Genomic DNA, 18056 nt, shown 5'->3' on the forward strand with positions numbered 1-18056 from the left:
TTTCCATTTATCGAAAGTCGAGATAACAATTATATTTCTTCAAGTTGACATAGATTCGGAATTTTTTCTGGCACATTTAATGTATTTATGTAACATGTTTATATTACTGCCAAACATGTCCTTATACATTTGGTATTTCTGAACACTGCTCCTTGCAATAGTATCATTAATAGCAAATATCATAGTATGCCGCTTTTTGCTCAGCTGTTTCTCCACACACTCCACATTTGACTAACTCGGCACTAATCAGTTTCCACTTTAATTTTTATTTTATTTGTTTACTAATGTATTTATTTTATTTGTTTTATGGCTATAAACGTAGTACTGCATCAACTAAAACGTTCCTGAACGTTGGTTTTGGTTTTGATTTCTTCGTTTCATTTATATTTTTCAGTTTATTTCGTTCGCTTCCGTACGGTATAGGTGAGAAAGCTTTAGCCACTTGAAACCACTTTACAGCGGACCCTACACGATCAATATTATTGCGCAATATTCCGTATTGCACAATATTATTGACGGTGTGTGGATGGTATTAAAAAGGCATAGGTGTTAGGCCTGTACATTTGATGTCTTCAGTTGTGTCATTCTTCAGTACCATCCCTACGCCGTCAATAGCATTGTTCAATACGGAATATTGAGAAATAATATTGATCTTGTAGGGCCCACTTAACACGCTTCTTGTTACTATGCATCATTTAATGGATATCCTCAATATTTTTCTTCATAGTTTCCCATAATTCGCCAATGATATCCTCAAGTCAGTCATGACCATTTGACATCACATTTCAAAGTCATTAGACATTGTCATGAACCTATTACACATTGAGCGTTCCAGACTTGATACCTTGGCCAAACACGCGCGCGCGCACACACACACACACACACACACACACACACACACACACACACGCACGCACATGATGGACTGGGTGCCTTTTTACTCGTTTGGGGAAGAAGTCAAGGCAGCGTTACATCATATTCCCAGGGCACTGGGTCCAGCATGTTCCCGACGGGTGTGGACATGACTGAACAGGTGGTTTGCGCGTGTTCATCCTCATTTAGTGATGAGAATAGGGAATGGGTGGGGGCTTACCCCATGTACTAACTTTTCAATGTCTTCATTTATTTATTCTTATTTTATTTTATTTTTTTTCATTGTGAGTTCCCATTTTCATTTTTTTTTTTTTTTTTTTTTTTTTTTTTTTTTTAATATGAGTTCCCTTCTGTAGTTTGGATATATTGCTTATTTCCGAGCATAAAGCCTTTTAGCGCGTATCTAGTTCCCAAATCATCACTACCCTACCTCATACAATCTACAACTTCGTTATTGTAAAATGTATGTATACAGGGTTCACATCTGTCCTATTTATTGAGGGTCTATCCTCAAGTCGGACAGGTGGCCCGTTAGCTCAGTTGGTTAGAGCGCCGTGCTGATAACGCGGAGGTCGTGGGTTCGACCCCCATGCGGGCCAGATTATTTAGTATCCCAGGAGGGATCGTGTACCTAAACAAATAGGTTTGACGTAAACAAAAATAGATGTCATTTGACAAGAAGACAAAAAACAAATCGTGAGGACGGAGAGCATTGTGTCATGACAATGGGGATTGGTGTAGTTGGGCGAAGGTGTGGGAAAGACTTAAATAACTTCTTAACAGAATTCCGAATAATATTGATCTTAACAGAATTCCTAATAATATTGATCTTAACAGAATTCCTAATAATATTGACCTTAATAAACAACGCCCCCGGGTGGGCTCGAACCACCAACCTTTCGGTTAACAGCCGAACGCGCTAACCGATTGCGCCACGGAGGCACTTCATGGTATTATGGGAGCTTTAGAAGAAAGTACATCCTTCAGGATGAGTGACCAGTGAAGGGGTGCCATTGGGAACGAAAAAGCCTGACGGCAACCAAAAGAAAAGGAAAAGGATTCCCCGGTATAAAAGGCATCTGTCGAGATTGTTAGTAACTCTGAAGCTGTATGGGGGTTGCCATGGTCACCATGGAGATCGTGCTAGCCATAAATAAACAAGTAAATAGATATATAAAAAATGCCACCAGGAACGGAAGAGTTTAAGGCAAATATAATGTAAATTTAGTATGTCTGTTTCTTGTGTGAAAACATCGTATAATCATGCGAAGACTTGTTTATCCGAGTGGATATATATATATATATATATATTATATAGATATATATATAGATATATATATAGATATATATATATAGATATATATATAGATTACTGCATCACTTGTGTTTTCCCCTAGTGTGAGGTATATTTTAAATGTCTACTATGTACTGTTACATACGAAAATATTTGGGAGGGGGTCGCTGCATGAGTTTGGACAATTGAACTACTGTCTTGTATTACTAATGTGGATCGCTCTTTTAAAGACTCAGTCTCTTGTTGGCATTTTTAAGCCATTGTAGTTCAGTTTCTTGAACTTCTTTACTGGAGGGAAGTTACCCTTTTATTCTAGTTGCCGCCATACTTTTTCATTCATCTGTGACATCCCCCTCGGCAAGAAGGGAGATGATAACCCCACCTTTATTAACCCGCCAACCCCGAATTCGATTTACTTTTTATTATGGTTTTCTCCAGGTGATTGTTAGCCCATTCATAGCCGGAAACGCCCGAAAATTTTATTCTGGTTGCCGCCGAGGAGTTTTACTTTGCCGGTAAGACTTGCTGTCATCTTTACTAAAATGCTCAGATAGCAGGCACAGACAGCTAATAGATTCAAACCCGAGTGGACATTGTGTAATACGAGTTGATACCGACGCGTCACAAGGGACGAGTGTAGCACCAATCTTAACACTAGAATGTTTAATTATGTATTAATTAGATGAGACAATTGCCCTTCTAGGACCAACCCAGTACCTCTTGCCACATGTATTGACGGCGATAAAATTTGCACTCCCACTGGTCTTCAACCAGTGAAGAGTGTGTGTTGGACACCCTGAGGAAAAAAGAAAAAACTCCAAAGGGCAAACCAACTCCCTACGTTTCAATAGCCATCCAACCCCGTTATGGGTCACTAACCCACGTGTCTGCCCCCACGGGACGTCCCTGCAGAGCTGGAAGATGTAGCTCCTGGAAGAAGAGAAATACCCCGTTGCTATGGTTGCGCTAAGGCGTTCCCCTGGGGCTAGCAACGCGGCTCTCCGATCCCCGATTCAGGCCAGGACGGATGATCCATTTGGGCCCGAAGAAGCTAATCAGCGTAGCTGCCTGACTCGAACACTAGTCAAACATTTTTTGAACCAAGCAGCTACCGTCTGGGTCGACATCGGATGGCCCGCGGCCCTCCACATCAGTGCTAGTAGTTGTTGGGTTATAAACACAGCGCTTAGTCTCCTCTCATTGGACTTAATGGATAGAGTGCCCCCTCCGTCCCCCTGTGAGGTGAGAAGACCTGACCTGGATAGATGGGAACTTGGACCATTACAAGACTGAAATTGTAGACGAGAGGTATCTTCAAGGTTAAGGAAAGACATGTCATGGGACTCGTTGATGATGTCGAGAGCCAACTCGACGTCAGGGACCATGGACCTGCTTATCAAGTCCAGAAGGAACCCCGTTTCACATTTGTGACCCAAAATAACATTGTCCTAACTGCCAATGGGCATCTAGTGTCAGACACGGGTGGGGATAGAGCTCGCTAGGCCGAGTACTCCAGCAGTTTTACATTAGAAACCCTCCAAGAGCAGCCACCTTTCCATGGGTGATGTTCGGCTAACGGTTTCCTAGCGGCCATTAGATTAAACTCTGCCCTGAGTGAGGTTAGGTTGTAAGTTGAAGGGTGGAAAGGCGGCTGGCGTTTGCAATGTCAGGGCGGAGTTGCTGAAATACGGAGTTGAGAACATGAACGGTGGATGTCGTGCCATGTCCTTTTGGCCATCTGGTACCGTTCCTTCTGACTGGAAAAGGGGGCTGGTTGTTTCAATCCGAAAAGGGAAAAAGTACCAGCAGGACTGCAATTATTACTGTATTACATTATTCAGTGTCTGTCCATCTGTTGCTGGTTCGGGTTTGTTCCTATCTGCTAAAGTTCCGAAAAGTCAACAACTTGTCAGATTCTAGCGCTTCGTGTTCGTTTCAGCTGGGGTTGCAGCTTGTGTTGATCTCAAGAATGCATAAGATTCAGTGTATCAAGGTGTTCTTGGAGTTGTGGATCCGTGGGATTCCAACCAGGATTATCGATCGGGTGCCTGCCATATCCATTGGGACAAAATGCTACGAGTATGTAGTGTGAAAGGCATATCAGGCATCTTTCCTGTTGATTCAGTAGGCAAGGTGTGTCCCCGTTCCGACACTTAATCACCTTCATGGACTGGATATTGGGCAGTGTTGTCCATCAGGGTCATTGTGGAGCATCTACTGGGAACATCAAGATCACCAACAAAGTCTGCCGATGAAGCTTCCCTTATGTGGACTTACTGAAGGTCACTGCACAGGAGGCGAGACAACTGGGACCCCAGGTCTTCTGGACTACAACCATGGTTCAAATGTTTGGGAGTTTACTGGATCAGTTCAGTTTGGCCATGCCTGGAGCGAAAATGTTAAGGTCTTGGAAAACTTTACATACCTTGTTAGTGTATAGCATAAGTGTGGGTCATGGCAGGAAGTCTTTCGAAGGATTGGCATTGTCCATAGTGTTATGGACTCAATAATGTTGATTTAATTCCTCTCGGCTGGAACAGATCTTCCAATCCTATCAAGAAGTGTTTGAAATTCAGGGGTGGGGGTGGTTGGAATGACTTGCTTGGGGAAATCGTGGAGAATTGAGTCATTGTATGAATAAAGCAACGCAGACCCCGGAGTATGCTTTACATACACGAACTACAATTGCATTAATATTTTTTCCCCTTTTTCATAAAGTGAAATGCACCTATTCGGATATGCCTCCGTGGCGCAATCGGTTAGCGCGTTCGGCTGTTAACCGAAAGGTTGGTGGTTCGAGCCCACCCGGGGGCGGAGCTTTTGTTCTCAAATTAGAATAATAGAGAAGAAAAAAATAACTTCCTCATGAAGTCAGAGATGTTCCGGCCGGCGTCGTTTGTAGACCTGCGCGCGCCTCCGAACGTAGGAATGGACCTACGCACGGCCATTTTAAAATTTCGGATATTCGGAAGTGGGTTGCTCGTCTTCGTGTTCCGGATAATAGAGTTTGTTTACGTTAAAGGTTGGATGGCCCGCATGGGGGTCGAACCCACGACCTCCGCGTTATCAGCACGGCGCTCTAACCAACTGAGCTAACGGGCCGCTGAGAGAATCGTTTGAATTCGAGTGGCCACTGTAATGCTTTTGTTGTGGCCACGTCAGACGATTTTATTGTGCCTGAAGGGCGTTGGACGCCATGAAATGGGGTGGGGGAACAGGATTAATACGCCTTTTTGTTCGATTCTGGCAGACACCAGACTTCATCATTAAAGGAAAAAAGTTTCCCTCAGCTGAAGAAAATCGCTTGGCAGAAAAGGTCAATAAGAATTTTCCCTTTGATGGTGAGGGGATTTCCCTCTACTGAAAAAAATCACCTATTGGTAGCCAAAACATTTGTTTACGTTGTCCATAACAGTGAAAAGGTTAGTTCATAACAATTTTTGTTTTCGAGATAAAGTTTGAATATTAAAAGTCATGTTGGGAGATATGTACAGATGAATACAACACCATCATTATACATACATATACCAAGGCTTTTTTCCCCTTCCAAGGGAGGTAGCCAAAAAGGAAAAGGCATAAAATCATTCCCACCCATTCCATCCCTGAATACACTCCACACCCCTCTACCCTCCCTTTTATCTTAGCACCTACTGGATGACAGGTCATCCCTGCACCTTGTCCACTATCCTGGGTCAGAAGCAGTGTCGCAAGACACTACATCCACAGCAAGGCCGCTTCATTAAATCGGCGACCCGCTCTCCGTCCCCCCATGCATAAAAGAGAAGACGGGGAGAAAGCCCTTCGGGCTCCGTCAAATTTTGCTCACACATACTACCTCACCCCCCATCCCCCCGCCCATTCCACCTCATGCATCACAACATCATCCATATACAACCATTCTCCATTCACCCCTGTCTTCTGTCTTCTCCCGTCCTTCCCCAACAGACATTCCCCTCTTCCCCAAAGCCCCCTTCACCCCATCCATCCACCTCATCCTAGGACGTCCCCTCATGTTCACTTCCTCCACATCTGCCTTCCATACCTCTTTTACTAGTCTTTCTTCACTCATTCTTTCCATGTGTTCCATCATTATGATGGAACTTAAAGTAGTCACGATTAGAACCAAAATCCAGGCGTTTGGATAATATTAGGATGAGGTGGAACATGTCAGTGGAGAGAATATGTAGATCCTGGAAGTGAAGTTCATGTATCCCAGGATTCAAATCTGGAAGTGGATAGACGACTGGGAAAGGTGTACAAATTTATGGATCATCTCGACAAGACTGTAAGACATTACAGAACTGTGTACACCGTGTGAGGACGGAGCTTTTTTGTACGATGTTTCTCTTGTTACAGGTATTTTAAGTACGTAATGATACACATGGCTTAAATTAGATAAGAGGGACGGGGGGAGGTCATTGGAAATAGGTGAAGATGGATCAATTGTCTGGGTGCATGAAAGGTTAAAGAAAAGGTGGATCAATTGTCTAGTTGCAGGAATGGTTAAGGAGAAGATGGGTTGTCTGGGTGAAGGATAATAGTTCACTGCCGGTGAACAAAAAGACGAAGACTTGTTAGCAATTGCCAGTTTCATACAAAACTGCGTAGGACAAAGGTCCGTGCCTTCGTGACCCTTGTGGTCCTTGCCTTGCTGTATGGAGGCGAGACTTGAACCCTCACCAAGACTCTAAAATCATACTAGAATGCCTTCGACAAAGTCTTGCGGAAGATCATGGGGTAACACTGGAGAGATGTTTGAAACCAGGACGTACTCGAAGGTGCCAGCATAAGGCATATATCTGTTGTGGTGCACCACGGTCTTGGATCATGTGTTGAACTCCTGGTCGACAGCTATTACTGTCCTGGATAGAAGTTAGAACTCGTACATGGCCCGATCTATGGTTAATGCTGTGACCTTTAAAAAAAAAAAGTCGGAGTGCAGGCTCGCGGTGTAGTGATGCTGAAATTTTCAGCCCAGGTTGGGGCTATCAGCGAGCGTCAACCTCAGTGGGAAACAGAACGTAGAGGGAAAAACAAAAACGGGAGGAACTGGAGGACGTAGGTCGGAACTCAGTAATGCCTTAGGGGGAAGATATGTGAAATGCAACTTCTTACACAGAGTAAGAGGATAGTGTAAAATACTTAGAGGTACGAAAGGTCCAAACAGTAAGGGTTTTTAGACATAAATGCTGTAACTCCTAGGTGACACAGCTGACAAAAGGTGATCATAGAGATAAATAGAAATAAATGGAGGTAGGAGCGTAACCCACTTGCGAACAAGGAAGTGCAGACCTGTAAAGGGATAAAGACACCCCGGGCATAGGAAGCCATTGAAAGAAAAGGATTACTTTACCTTTTAACCTCTTCCTTCCCGGGGTTCTCAGCAGAGCGATAACATTTGAAGAAAGCCAGAACAAAATCTACAAGGATGCATCCACGGATAGAGTGGATTAAGAAGGGTATTTTTCATTTCCTCTATTTACAAGACCGATGGAGTATTTGAGCAATGATAATGATATAGTAATATCGGTATTAATTTTGGCTCAGGGTTCATTAACCGGGAACCCGCAGCTTATGGTTGCGTTTTATTACAAACTGATAAGCTTGTAAGAGTCACATCTTTAAGGATAGAAACGCTGGTAAAATACATTCCATAATGAAATTGTAATACGGAACGGACGTTACAATCAAGTGTATTTAAGATGGAACAGTTACTTGTACACATTTTCACACCGAAGTGCTCAAGAACACCCTTAACGTCACACAGGAGATTTTGGGATTGGGTTACAGTAGATGTCGGTTCGTTGATATTTTATGTTTGAAAACGATTAGCAGAGCGTAGTTTCGATCTACGGACCTCTGGGTTATGGGCCCAGCACGCTTCCACTGCGCCACTCTGCTCCGATTGATTAGGGAATTGTGAAGGTAAATAAGATAGGGAGTGCTTGGGTGTTATCACTCGTATTTGTTTGATTTTAGTTTTGGAGTGTGACATGAACAAGTGGAATAGAGTTCTTTAATTGGAAATGAGGTATATAGACCCGCGAAACTTGTCTTTGACGCGTTATCACATTGAGCTATTTTCCCTTCGACTGTTGGAGCAGACTTGGCAGCCCGCAGCTTTCGGGAAGGACCCTGATATGCTGGAGAGGAAAAAAAAAAAAAAAAAAAAAATCAACTTAAAAATGACATTTTGAAAAAAAGAAGTTTGTCATAGTGATTTTACGACGCAAAAAGTAGGTGGGAGGTACTGCCGATTAATCAGAGGTGAAAAATAGCCCAGTGTCATAACCCCTTTAAACCAAGACAAGAGGGTCTTGGCCTTGAAGCAGGCCACAAGGCCGTGGCTAGTGATTTCAACGCAGATTAGCGTCAATGGACTTGATAACGGTCATTCTCTCAGAACGTGCCTCCGTGGCGCAATCGGTTAGCGCGTTCGGCTGTTAACCGAAAGGTTGGTGGTTCGAGCCCACCCGGGGGCGCAATAATTTTTTTCCCCTCTCCTAACAGTTAAGTCGAAAAAAACTGAAGCTTGGGAGTACAAGTTTATGTAACCATGTTTTCTTTCGTAGCCTTCAGCATAAGGTACTCCATATATTGTTAAGACTTCTTGTTGTTTACTTAGGATGCGATCCCCTTTCAGGAACTTAAATAGTCTGGCCCGCATGGGGGTCGAACCCACGACCTCCGCGTTATCAGCACGGCGCTCTAACCAACTGAGCTAACGGGCCAGGCGGAGGCAATGAATCATAAAACTAATAACTCCGTTACGATACGTGTCTTTATTTTCACTTCAACTCGTTTCATTTGCAATCCCTCGATAATATGGCAATATTTTGTGGAATGAAAAGTTGTGATATATGTGTATGATGAGTTTATAAAACGAGATCCATTCCTACATTTTTTTTTTTTTTTTTTTTTTTTTTGTACGTCAGTAATGGCGAGTACATGCTAGTCGCATTGGTAATGACAAAATGGGCTCTGTCATTTAAGTTTTATGTACCACAGCAGATTCTATCATGTTAATTTTAAAACGTTAAGAACATTATTTGTAAAAAAAAAAAAAAAAAAAAAAAATTGTAATAGGAGTCAAACCCGTCTAATAAATTTGTACTTTGCATGCATCTAGTGACACCTCATCCAAGACAGATCTGCAAAGCGAGGTGGCTGTACATTGGAGAGGATCGCCCCCACACGTAGGTCAGAACGTTGCTATCTTGACATGGACAAGAAACAAAGAGCAAAGTGTAGAGAGGGGAAAACAGAAAACAGACGACACTGAAAATGAATACCTAAATAAAAATATACGAGAGAAAATAAATATAAAAATTAAAAATTAAACTGAAATAAGGGAAAACCACTAGGGATGGACTAGGAGCCCGAGGGCGCCTGGCGTTACCTCACAAAGGTATGGGGGATTATGGTTCCTTGTTTACTTAACCTCATGACCTATAGTCTTCGGGCCCAGGGTGAACAAACCACGTGGTACGATTGACCGCGTGGCATTAGAAAGGACGCGCTGCGACCTGAACACACACCTGCTTGTGACAGCGTGACTCGACCTAATCAAGTCAAATGTAATCCCTAATTACGCACCACGGCTAGTGTCAACGTGGTGTGTATATATATATATATATATATATATATACACAGTATATATATATATATATATATATATATATACACAGTATATATATATATATATATATATATCGGCTTCGGCCGCATATAAAGTCAGTTCATTTCGAACCTCACCTCGCTAATTCTCTTTTGTTCTTCCCGTAGCCGCTCACCCCGGTACAGCGGTTATCCATTAAGGCTAATGAATTTTACTATCATCAATAAGATGAGGCATTCGACCACCAGGCGATCTTTTTTCAGAGTACAGACCAAGGAAATGGGCGTTTGAGGACCCTCCGAAGGCGGAGCGAATAGAGGTGTCAAAGAATTGCTTGATGTGGAAAGGGATGGTAAGAAATATTCGAGTACCGGAGAGTATGGTTGACTAGTAATCAGGATTTCGAAAGGTAAACAAACACGGAGGTGTAATTAAGCGGCCCATATACGATCAATTATATTGCGCAATTTCATTGTCAATACTCTGAATTGACAAATTGGCCGTGTATGGGCGATATATCGCCCATACACGGTCAATTTAATTGTCAATTCAGAGTATTGACAATGAAATTGCGCAATATAATTGATCGTATATGGGCCGCCTAAGAACGAATGTAAGAGTCGAGGTTGGGGATAGGGCTCACGCGGGGAAGAAGGATTCTGGTCACACCTAACAGCCTATTTTTTGTCGACAAGGAAATATACTATTCCCCCTCCCCTACCCATTTCTCTCTCCCTGCCTTCTACTTTGGTCCTTGCCTCTCTTTTCCCTCGCTTCTTTTCTTCCTCTTCCTCCTCTTTCCCTCTCTTTTCTCCTTCACTCCCCTCTCTCCTTTCTTCCCCTCTCTCCTTCCTTTCCCTCTCTCCTTCCTTCCCATCTCCTTCTCTCCCGTCTCTCCTTCTCTCCCGTCTCACCTTCTCTCCCCTCTCTCTTTCCTTCCCCTTTCTCCTTTCCTCCATTTTCTCCTTTCTCCCCTTCTCCTTTTCTTTCCCCCACTCATTCTCTCCCTTCTCCCTTTACCTTCTTTCTCTCCTTCCCTCCCTTCTCTCCTTTCCTCCCTTTTCTCCTTCCCTCCCTTCTTCCCCTCATTGCTCCCTCTCCCGCCACCTCTCTCTTTCTCCCTCCTTTCCTCACCCTTTCTCACCCTCCTTTCCATCCCTTTTTTTTTCTCTCCCTCCTTTCCCATCCTCCTTTCCTCCATTGTCTCCCGTTTCCTCCTATCATTTCCTTCCTGCTCCATTCCCACCTTCTCTCCTCTCTTCTTTCCCCCTTTGCCTCCCTTACTCTCATTTGTGCCGCTTTCCCCCCACCCCCTCCCACCTATTTCTTCTCTTCCTCCTTCCGTTCACTCCACGCCCTCCCATTCCCCTTCATCTTCCATTTCTTCTCTTGTTCTCCCTCTTTCCCTCCCTAACTTCTCTCTTCCCTTCTTTCCCACTCCATTTTCTCCCCCTCCCCCATTCTCTCTCTTTTTCAAAGCACGGAAACATGGAATGGGGGAGGGGTGTTAATTAGCTGACAAAAGACTGTAGGGGTTTGTTGGAGTCAGTCGAGTGGGTATCTACTTATACTTTTACGGGTCCTAATGATAAATGTTACTAAGTTTATGAACACAAAGAGTTACCTTTACGCTAGATAAAACGGTCTGGCGTCAGATGGAACTAAATCATATAAATGAAAACCGTCAATCTTGTCTTTAGTGTCATCAGTATTGACTCGGCTACTCTGATATTGTGGCAGTCTCCAGGCGATTTTATTATGTTGCTGAGAGGCCTGGCCGTGCCTGAACTAGGTCATCGTGACGTATTTTGACCATAGCTTCGACCCTCGACTGAACCTGTATAATGATGGGGTCGATTTTTTTTTTCTGGGGGTGTGGGGCAGCGTCGCTACTGCTAAACTGGAATTACCTGATTTGGCACGGAAGACCATGTTTATCCCGTAATATATGAACAGAGAAAACCTGGATCCGAGCTCCTATCCCGCTGCCAAACATATCGCCTCCCTCACTACCTTCCGTAGCATTTGACAGTTATCCGTTTGGTGACGGTTTGGCTGTTCGTTTTGAAATAACGTCTTTAACGGATTTTTTCCATATTTGGCACGGAGTGTTATTGTTGTTTTGGACCCAGCGTTTCAAAATCCTATGGACAGTCTCGCGACGTGGCGCGGATTGTAGGATATCAGTTTAGCCAGTGATGATAATGATAAGATGTCATCATTGTGACCTTTCGAGGACATCACGGATACCTTGAAGCCAAAGACCGAACGGTGACCCAAGGGTTCAGTAGTCGTGGCGATAACAGCATGTTCAAGGTGTCAGTAATTATATACAGAACAAAATGTATATGGCAGTCAAGCTGAAATTATATAGTTAATGCGTACACACACACACACACACACACACACACACACACACACACACATACATACATACACACACACACACACACACACACACACACACACACACACACACACACACACACACACACACACACACACACACACACACACACATACACACACACACACACACCACACACGTTGTATGTATTTACATGGCGTAAAAATGAAAGTCGTAGTGCCGTATATACACATGAAGGACTGTTACATATTGCTAAGCTGTTAAAAGCGAAGAGAAGAACGTCTGGGCCAGGTCTGAGTCATCGAATGTATACACTGTACCCACGTGCATAAACCAGCGCCCCCGGGTGGGCTCGAACCACCAACCTTTCGGTTAACAGCCGAACGCGCTAACCGATTGCGCCACGGAGGCGATGAAGGTCGAGGGGAACTTGACCTGAAGTAGTACCTTAAAGGTGAAGAGTAACCCCCCCCCCCCCTCAGATTCTTTTGCGCGTATGCGCTCTTTGGGTTTCACGGAATTCCCCCAAATTTACTATGGTCTTGTTGAAAGTATAGTAATAGTTATTGTACCATTATCATATATTAGTATAGAATGGATTCGGGTTTCTCCGTGTTGGGGTTTAAATTAACTTGTTGGCGCTACTGAAGACAGAGCAGAGTGGCGCAGTGGAAGCGTGCTGGGCCCATAACCCAGAGGTCCGTAGATCGAAACTACGCTCTGCTAATAAGTTTTTTATTCGTATTTTATTTGTGAGTTTAAGAAGCTTGTGTACATATGGTCTTTTATTTATTTACTTGTTTTCTATTCATTTATGTATTTATTTGTTTGGGCTGTTGTGGCGAATAACAGTCACTGCCGGGAATCGGAGACCATAGATTCCTAGCCATGGTGGAAAAACACATTAACCCCATCATTAGGTCAAATCAAACAAGCTGGCCAATCTCACCAGCGGTCAAATCAATCACCCATGACCAAAGGCTACCTCAACTTAACCTTAGACCAGAACGAATATCAAGTTGTGGGTTGAATTGCCACATCGTGTGGAACCCGAAGTAATCCCAGGAGTGGAACGGGAAATACTTAGGCGACTAAAGAAGTGAGGTCACCGTAGAACCAAACCTCAAACAATAGTCACAGAAGCATCTAAAATAAGAGGTAGTTTTAAATCATAAAACTAACACATAATCACGGCAGTGAAATGATAAAGGCAGACATCAGTATCACTATTAGGAATGAGGAATAAAGTTGCCTCGAACATCCCCATGAACCAATCAGAATACGTGGAAAAGATCTATGCTATCTTGAGCGGCGAAATAAATCTCAAGAAAATATCCAAGGACCCCAAGGAGACCATAAAGAAGAAACTGAATTTTCGACAAATTATGCCGCAAACAATTGGGTCAGACTCCACTAGTTAACCGGGTGACTACAGTAGGGCATACCGCTACAGCAAATAAACAGCACAGACGAGATCTATGATCTCGCAAATTCCATCCATAATCTATGGCATTGCGAAACAACTGTGCACCATACTGACCACAGACGTTCCCGTTACCTACAGCCTAAACTCATCACCTGACTCCTGGACACCCCGAAGACAATGCTAGAGGAATCAACACTTCTGTGGATGTAGTGCTTTTATTTACTAGCGATCCAATTGAACACACTATCGACATCATTGGTCGTGTTTTCTATAGTGACATTACTCACAATGTAACCATCCGTGTACCCATGTTCCTCAGCCCTCTCCAGTGGTACACCAAAGGAGCACTCGTCGTTTGCCCTCATGGTGAGAAATACTAACAATTGGAGTTTCATGTAATGCATCGAAGAGGTGATAAAAAATCGAAAAAAAACTAATTTGCAGCTTCATCGGTGATATATTCATGAAAAACACGCACATTCAGGATATTAAGCATATAAAAATTGTCTTAGGGAGACCTTTGAACTAACTTTTGCAATTGAAAACAGCGTAGAGGGAGCCATACCACCCATAGATATACTTTTAAAACAACAGGAGAATTTCAACATGATGTTTATGTTAACAATACAAACCCTGGTCACTGAACGGAAGAAATGAATGTTCATAAGAACAAAAGAATGGAGGAGACTGCAAGAGATCGTATGGACCACACTAGGCAGTTCCATGTCCATTACCACCTATCATCCCCAAAGGCCAAAGGATTCGACCATAGACTCCTGCAAATGGAGAGCACCCCACTGCAGCACGTGAAAACAACTTCACGCAGAAAATAGAAAGGTACAAGTGCTATTAAGCAACGGGTTAAAAAAGACAGACAGACAAGCCAAGTCATCGGTCGTTGGTACCACACGCATGACAACAACAAAATATGTGTACTTTAAAACATGTTTTTCAAGATAGTATCAAAAGAATGCTATAAGAAACACTAAATCCTGAAAAAAGAAGGACCATGTGTGATATTGGAAATAAAGGAAAGAAGGTAAGCCACATGTTATTAAGTAGTGCTGACGTGAAGACAAGAATCAACATAGGAGTCGAATGTTATATCTAGGGTTATCTGCACAACTGTGAAGTCCTCCCCTCCACTCACATCGGCATGACCTTGAAATTGAACAAATATTTTAGCAAACATCAGGAGTCATCCCCCAGAAAATAATATACAGTATATAGATAGATATCACAACATGACAGGATTCCTGCCATTTCACCATCCTAGAAGCTCAATATATCAAGGATTTGGAACACTCTAAACATCCAGTCTTTGGATTTACAAGTTTTATGTAACAAGAGGAGAGAAACTCGGGACGAACCAATCAACGACGAGAACGAACGAGACAAATGGCGAAACCACGCCTTAAATATCGGCCTCGTGGCGTGACACTCATTTTCATCACCACTGAGACATCTCTAACTGAAGAGGAGTCTATGAGACTCAAAATCACGATGCGGCAAGCACAGATGACCTACGGAGAAATTATTGCAAACCTTAAGAGGATACAGTTAGGAGATAGGAAATTATTAAAGAAAATATAAAACAGTAAACTCCCCACTACTTTCACCGACACACGTTCTGAAGGAAACGGGCTCATATTTCTCTTGTGTATATGTACACACACATATATATATGTACATATATGTGTGTATGTATGTATGTATAATTCATACTCATCATCGGTGGATTTCCCCTCGAGGGTTCGCCAACGCAACCAGTACTGACGAATCCATCCAACCCTCAATAACATGAGAAAATGGGAAGATCGGATTACTTTTAATTTCCCCCTTGTAAGACTTTTAAGAAGCGAGACAGTAGGAGACGTGAAAAAAAAATTGATGAACGACTTCGGAAAAGTAGATAATATTTTCATTCCCTCGGGCCCCTCTGGAAAGGAAGGTTGGATTATTGTCTGTGTTGTGTAAGTGCAGGTCTCCTGTGCCTCCATCTAGAACAGTGGTTCTTAACCTTTTTCAGTGCCCTTAGTACCCCTTGATATCTCAGAAAATTTCCTCGTACCCCCATCCAATACAAATACAATGCAAGCGTGTGAAAAGGATGAGTGATACAAACCTTATTTGCTTTCTCATGGTAAATATACAGTACCATTGCACTGGGGCTATCATGTCTCGAACCCCCAGGTTTAAGGTTTCGTACCCCTTGGGGGTACAGGTACCCCAGGTTAAGAACCACTGGTCTAGAAGGAGTAAGGAAGGGGAGAGCAGTCGGCAGTGGAGCTGTCACTAGATTCAGTGTTTCCCAAGCATTTACGACCTTACCATCCTTTATAGTCAGATCTAAGCGGTCCAGCACCCCCCTAACTAGTATATGAATTGTTAGAAGAATTAATGAAAATATATTTATGCATCGCTTCCCAGCTCTATAATTTGTTTCAGCACCCTAGATGGTTAGGAAACAGCTGTAGAAAGTTAAGGAAAGATACGAATTGGTAAGAGTTTGGGTCCGGCCCGTAGACTTTTGTGGCGGGGGTGGGGGCATGCACCTTCAACTGGAGGTGGTAATGTGGGTGAGCTTTGGAGAGGGATGATTCCCGCTACCACCTCGCAGGAGTACCACAAGCAGTACAATTGTCGGCCTCACTAATGGGTTGAAGAATGGATAGTTTTCGGAAGCGACAGTAATTCCTCGAGATATTACGAACAGACTATCGATGGGGCAAGGCATGGATGGTATATTATTTTTCCAGTTCAGCTGAAGAATTATCTTAAGATGGTCAAAAGCTACGCCCCCGGGTGGGCTCGAACCACCAACCTTTCGGTTAACAGCCGAACGCGCTAACCGATTGCGCCACGGAGGCACATCCGCAAAGGTATGGTTCAGTTTATGATTATATATATATATATATATATATATATATATATATATATATATATATATATATATAATGAATATATATATATATATATATATATATATATATATATATATATATATAAGTGTCTTGCAAGGCGATACCATTTCACCCAAATTATTTACAGCTTGCTTGGAAGATATTTTCAGAAGGTTGAGTTGGGAAGAGAAAGGTTTGAAGATTAATGGCGAATATTTGAACCACCTAAGATTTGCGGATGACATTATTCTTATTTCAGAAAGAGCAGAAGACTTGCAAGAGATGCTGAGTGATCTAAACAAGGAAAGTCTCAAAGTAGGTTTAAAAATGAATAAGACCAAAACCAAAGTAATGTTCAACACGAAAGTTCAAAGTAAAGAGATTGTAATTGATGGTGAGAGTCTTGAAGAAGTTGAGGAGTATAATTATTTAGGCCAGGCGGTGAAAGTGACAAAAGATCATGATAATGAAATAAAAAGACGTATTACAATTGGTTGGAAAGTGTTTGGTAAGTATAATAAAATCCTGAGAGGCTCTCTACCTTTATGTTTGAAACGTAAAGTTTACAATCAATGCATTCTGCCAGCAATAATCTACGGGTGTGAGACTTGGAAACTGACGAAGGCAATGGAAACAAAGCTAAGGACTGCACAGAGGAGAATGGAGAGATCAATGATGGGAATAACGCTGAGAGACCAAAAGAGAGCAAGTTGGGTGAGAGAGCAGACTAGAGTGAAATATATTGTGGAGGCGGTGAAAGAGAGGAAGTGGAATTGGGCAGGTAAGTTAGTGCGAACGACTGACGAGCGATGGAGCAAGTGTGTTACTGAGTGGACGCCGCGAGATAGGAAGCGTGGAAGAGGGAGACCAGACAGGAGATGGAGAGACGAGATTGAGAAGTTTGCAGGAGTGGCGTGGCAGAGGTTGGCGCGGTCGTGTGAATCATGGAATGCTATGAAGGAGGCCTTTGTTCAGCAGTGGACTCAGGATGGCTGATACGATTGACTGAAAGTGTCTTGCAAGGTTCGTAGCAGAAACGTTGGGACAGTACCATCCCCTCGTACATTCATAAACAGTAAATTAAAAAGAAACTGGAATATACTAATTTTTTTTTCAGTGCTTGTTCATACCACCTTTAAGGGTCCATATTTCCCACATCTCTGAGAAGTACAAACCGTTTTCGAACATATATCTATTTGTTATGAATATCTGCATATAGTACGCAATGTTAATAACCATGACTACTTTTGCAAGTAGATTGTGTGCATATATATATATATATATATATGTGTGTGTGTGTGTGTGTTGTATATATTGTATATATATATATATTTTTTCCCTCTATACTTCTATTCCATGTCTGCATCACCACCTTGCACCTAAATGTTCTCCTACTCTCCCCTTGCTCCTCTTCATACAATCTTCATTCCATTATCCTGCCAGCGACCCTGCTTCTTCCAAGTGAATACTTTAATCTCCGTCCTTTCATTTATTCTCGCTTCATCCTCTCTGAGGTCTTCATTCACTTTCTGTCTACCTTTCTATCATGCATTTTTGTGAGCCTGTTTTCTCCG

At 42.7% G+C, this 18056-nt stretch overlaps 1 protein-coding gene and 8 non-coding genes across 9 annotated transcripts in view; 3 read left to right on the plus strand and 6 right to left on the minus strand.

Moving 5' to 3' along the window:
• The window catches only part of LOC143024572 (dynein axonemal heavy chain 7-like), a 377264-nt gene that overhangs the window by 185652 nt on the left and 173556 nt on the right, over positions 1-18056 (minus strand). The gene's annotated exons all lie outside the window — the stretch shown is intronic.
• Positions 1399-1472, plus strand: TRNAI-GAU (transfer RNA isoleucine (anticodon GAU)). The gene has a single exon. It is a non-coding gene; the product is annotated as a tRNA-Ile (tRNA).
• TRNAN-GUU (transfer RNA asparagine (anticodon GUU)) lies at positions 1742-1815 on the minus strand. Its single transcript has one exon. It is a non-coding gene; the product is annotated as a tRNA-Asn (tRNA).
• TRNAN-GUU (transfer RNA asparagine (anticodon GUU)) lies at positions 4908-4981 on the plus strand. The gene has a single exon. It is a non-coding gene; the product is annotated as a tRNA-Asn (tRNA).
• On the minus strand, positions 5196-5269 carry TRNAI-GAU (transfer RNA isoleucine (anticodon GAU)). The gene has a single exon. It is a non-coding gene; the product is annotated as a tRNA-Ile (tRNA).
• On the plus strand, positions 8576-8649 carry TRNAN-GUU (transfer RNA asparagine (anticodon GUU)). The gene has a single exon. It is a non-coding gene; the product is annotated as a tRNA-Asn (tRNA).
• Positions 8825-8898, minus strand: TRNAI-GAU (transfer RNA isoleucine (anticodon GAU)). Its single transcript has one exon. It is a non-coding gene; the product is annotated as a tRNA-Ile (tRNA).
• TRNAN-GUU (transfer RNA asparagine (anticodon GUU)) lies at positions 12491-12564 on the minus strand. Its single transcript has one exon. It is a non-coding gene; the product is annotated as a tRNA-Asn (tRNA).
• TRNAN-GUU (transfer RNA asparagine (anticodon GUU)) lies at positions 16376-16449 on the minus strand. Its single transcript has one exon. It is a non-coding gene; the product is annotated as a tRNA-Asn (tRNA).

The sequence above is a fragment of the Oratosquilla oratoria genome, chromosome 4 (assembly GCF_046742065.1).
Source record: "Oratosquilla oratoria isolate Oo_2021 chromosome 4, ASM4674206v1, whole genome shotgun sequence".
Lineage (NCBI taxonomy): Eukaryota > Metazoa > Arthropoda > Malacostraca > Stomatopoda > Squillidae > Oratosquilla > Oratosquilla oratoria.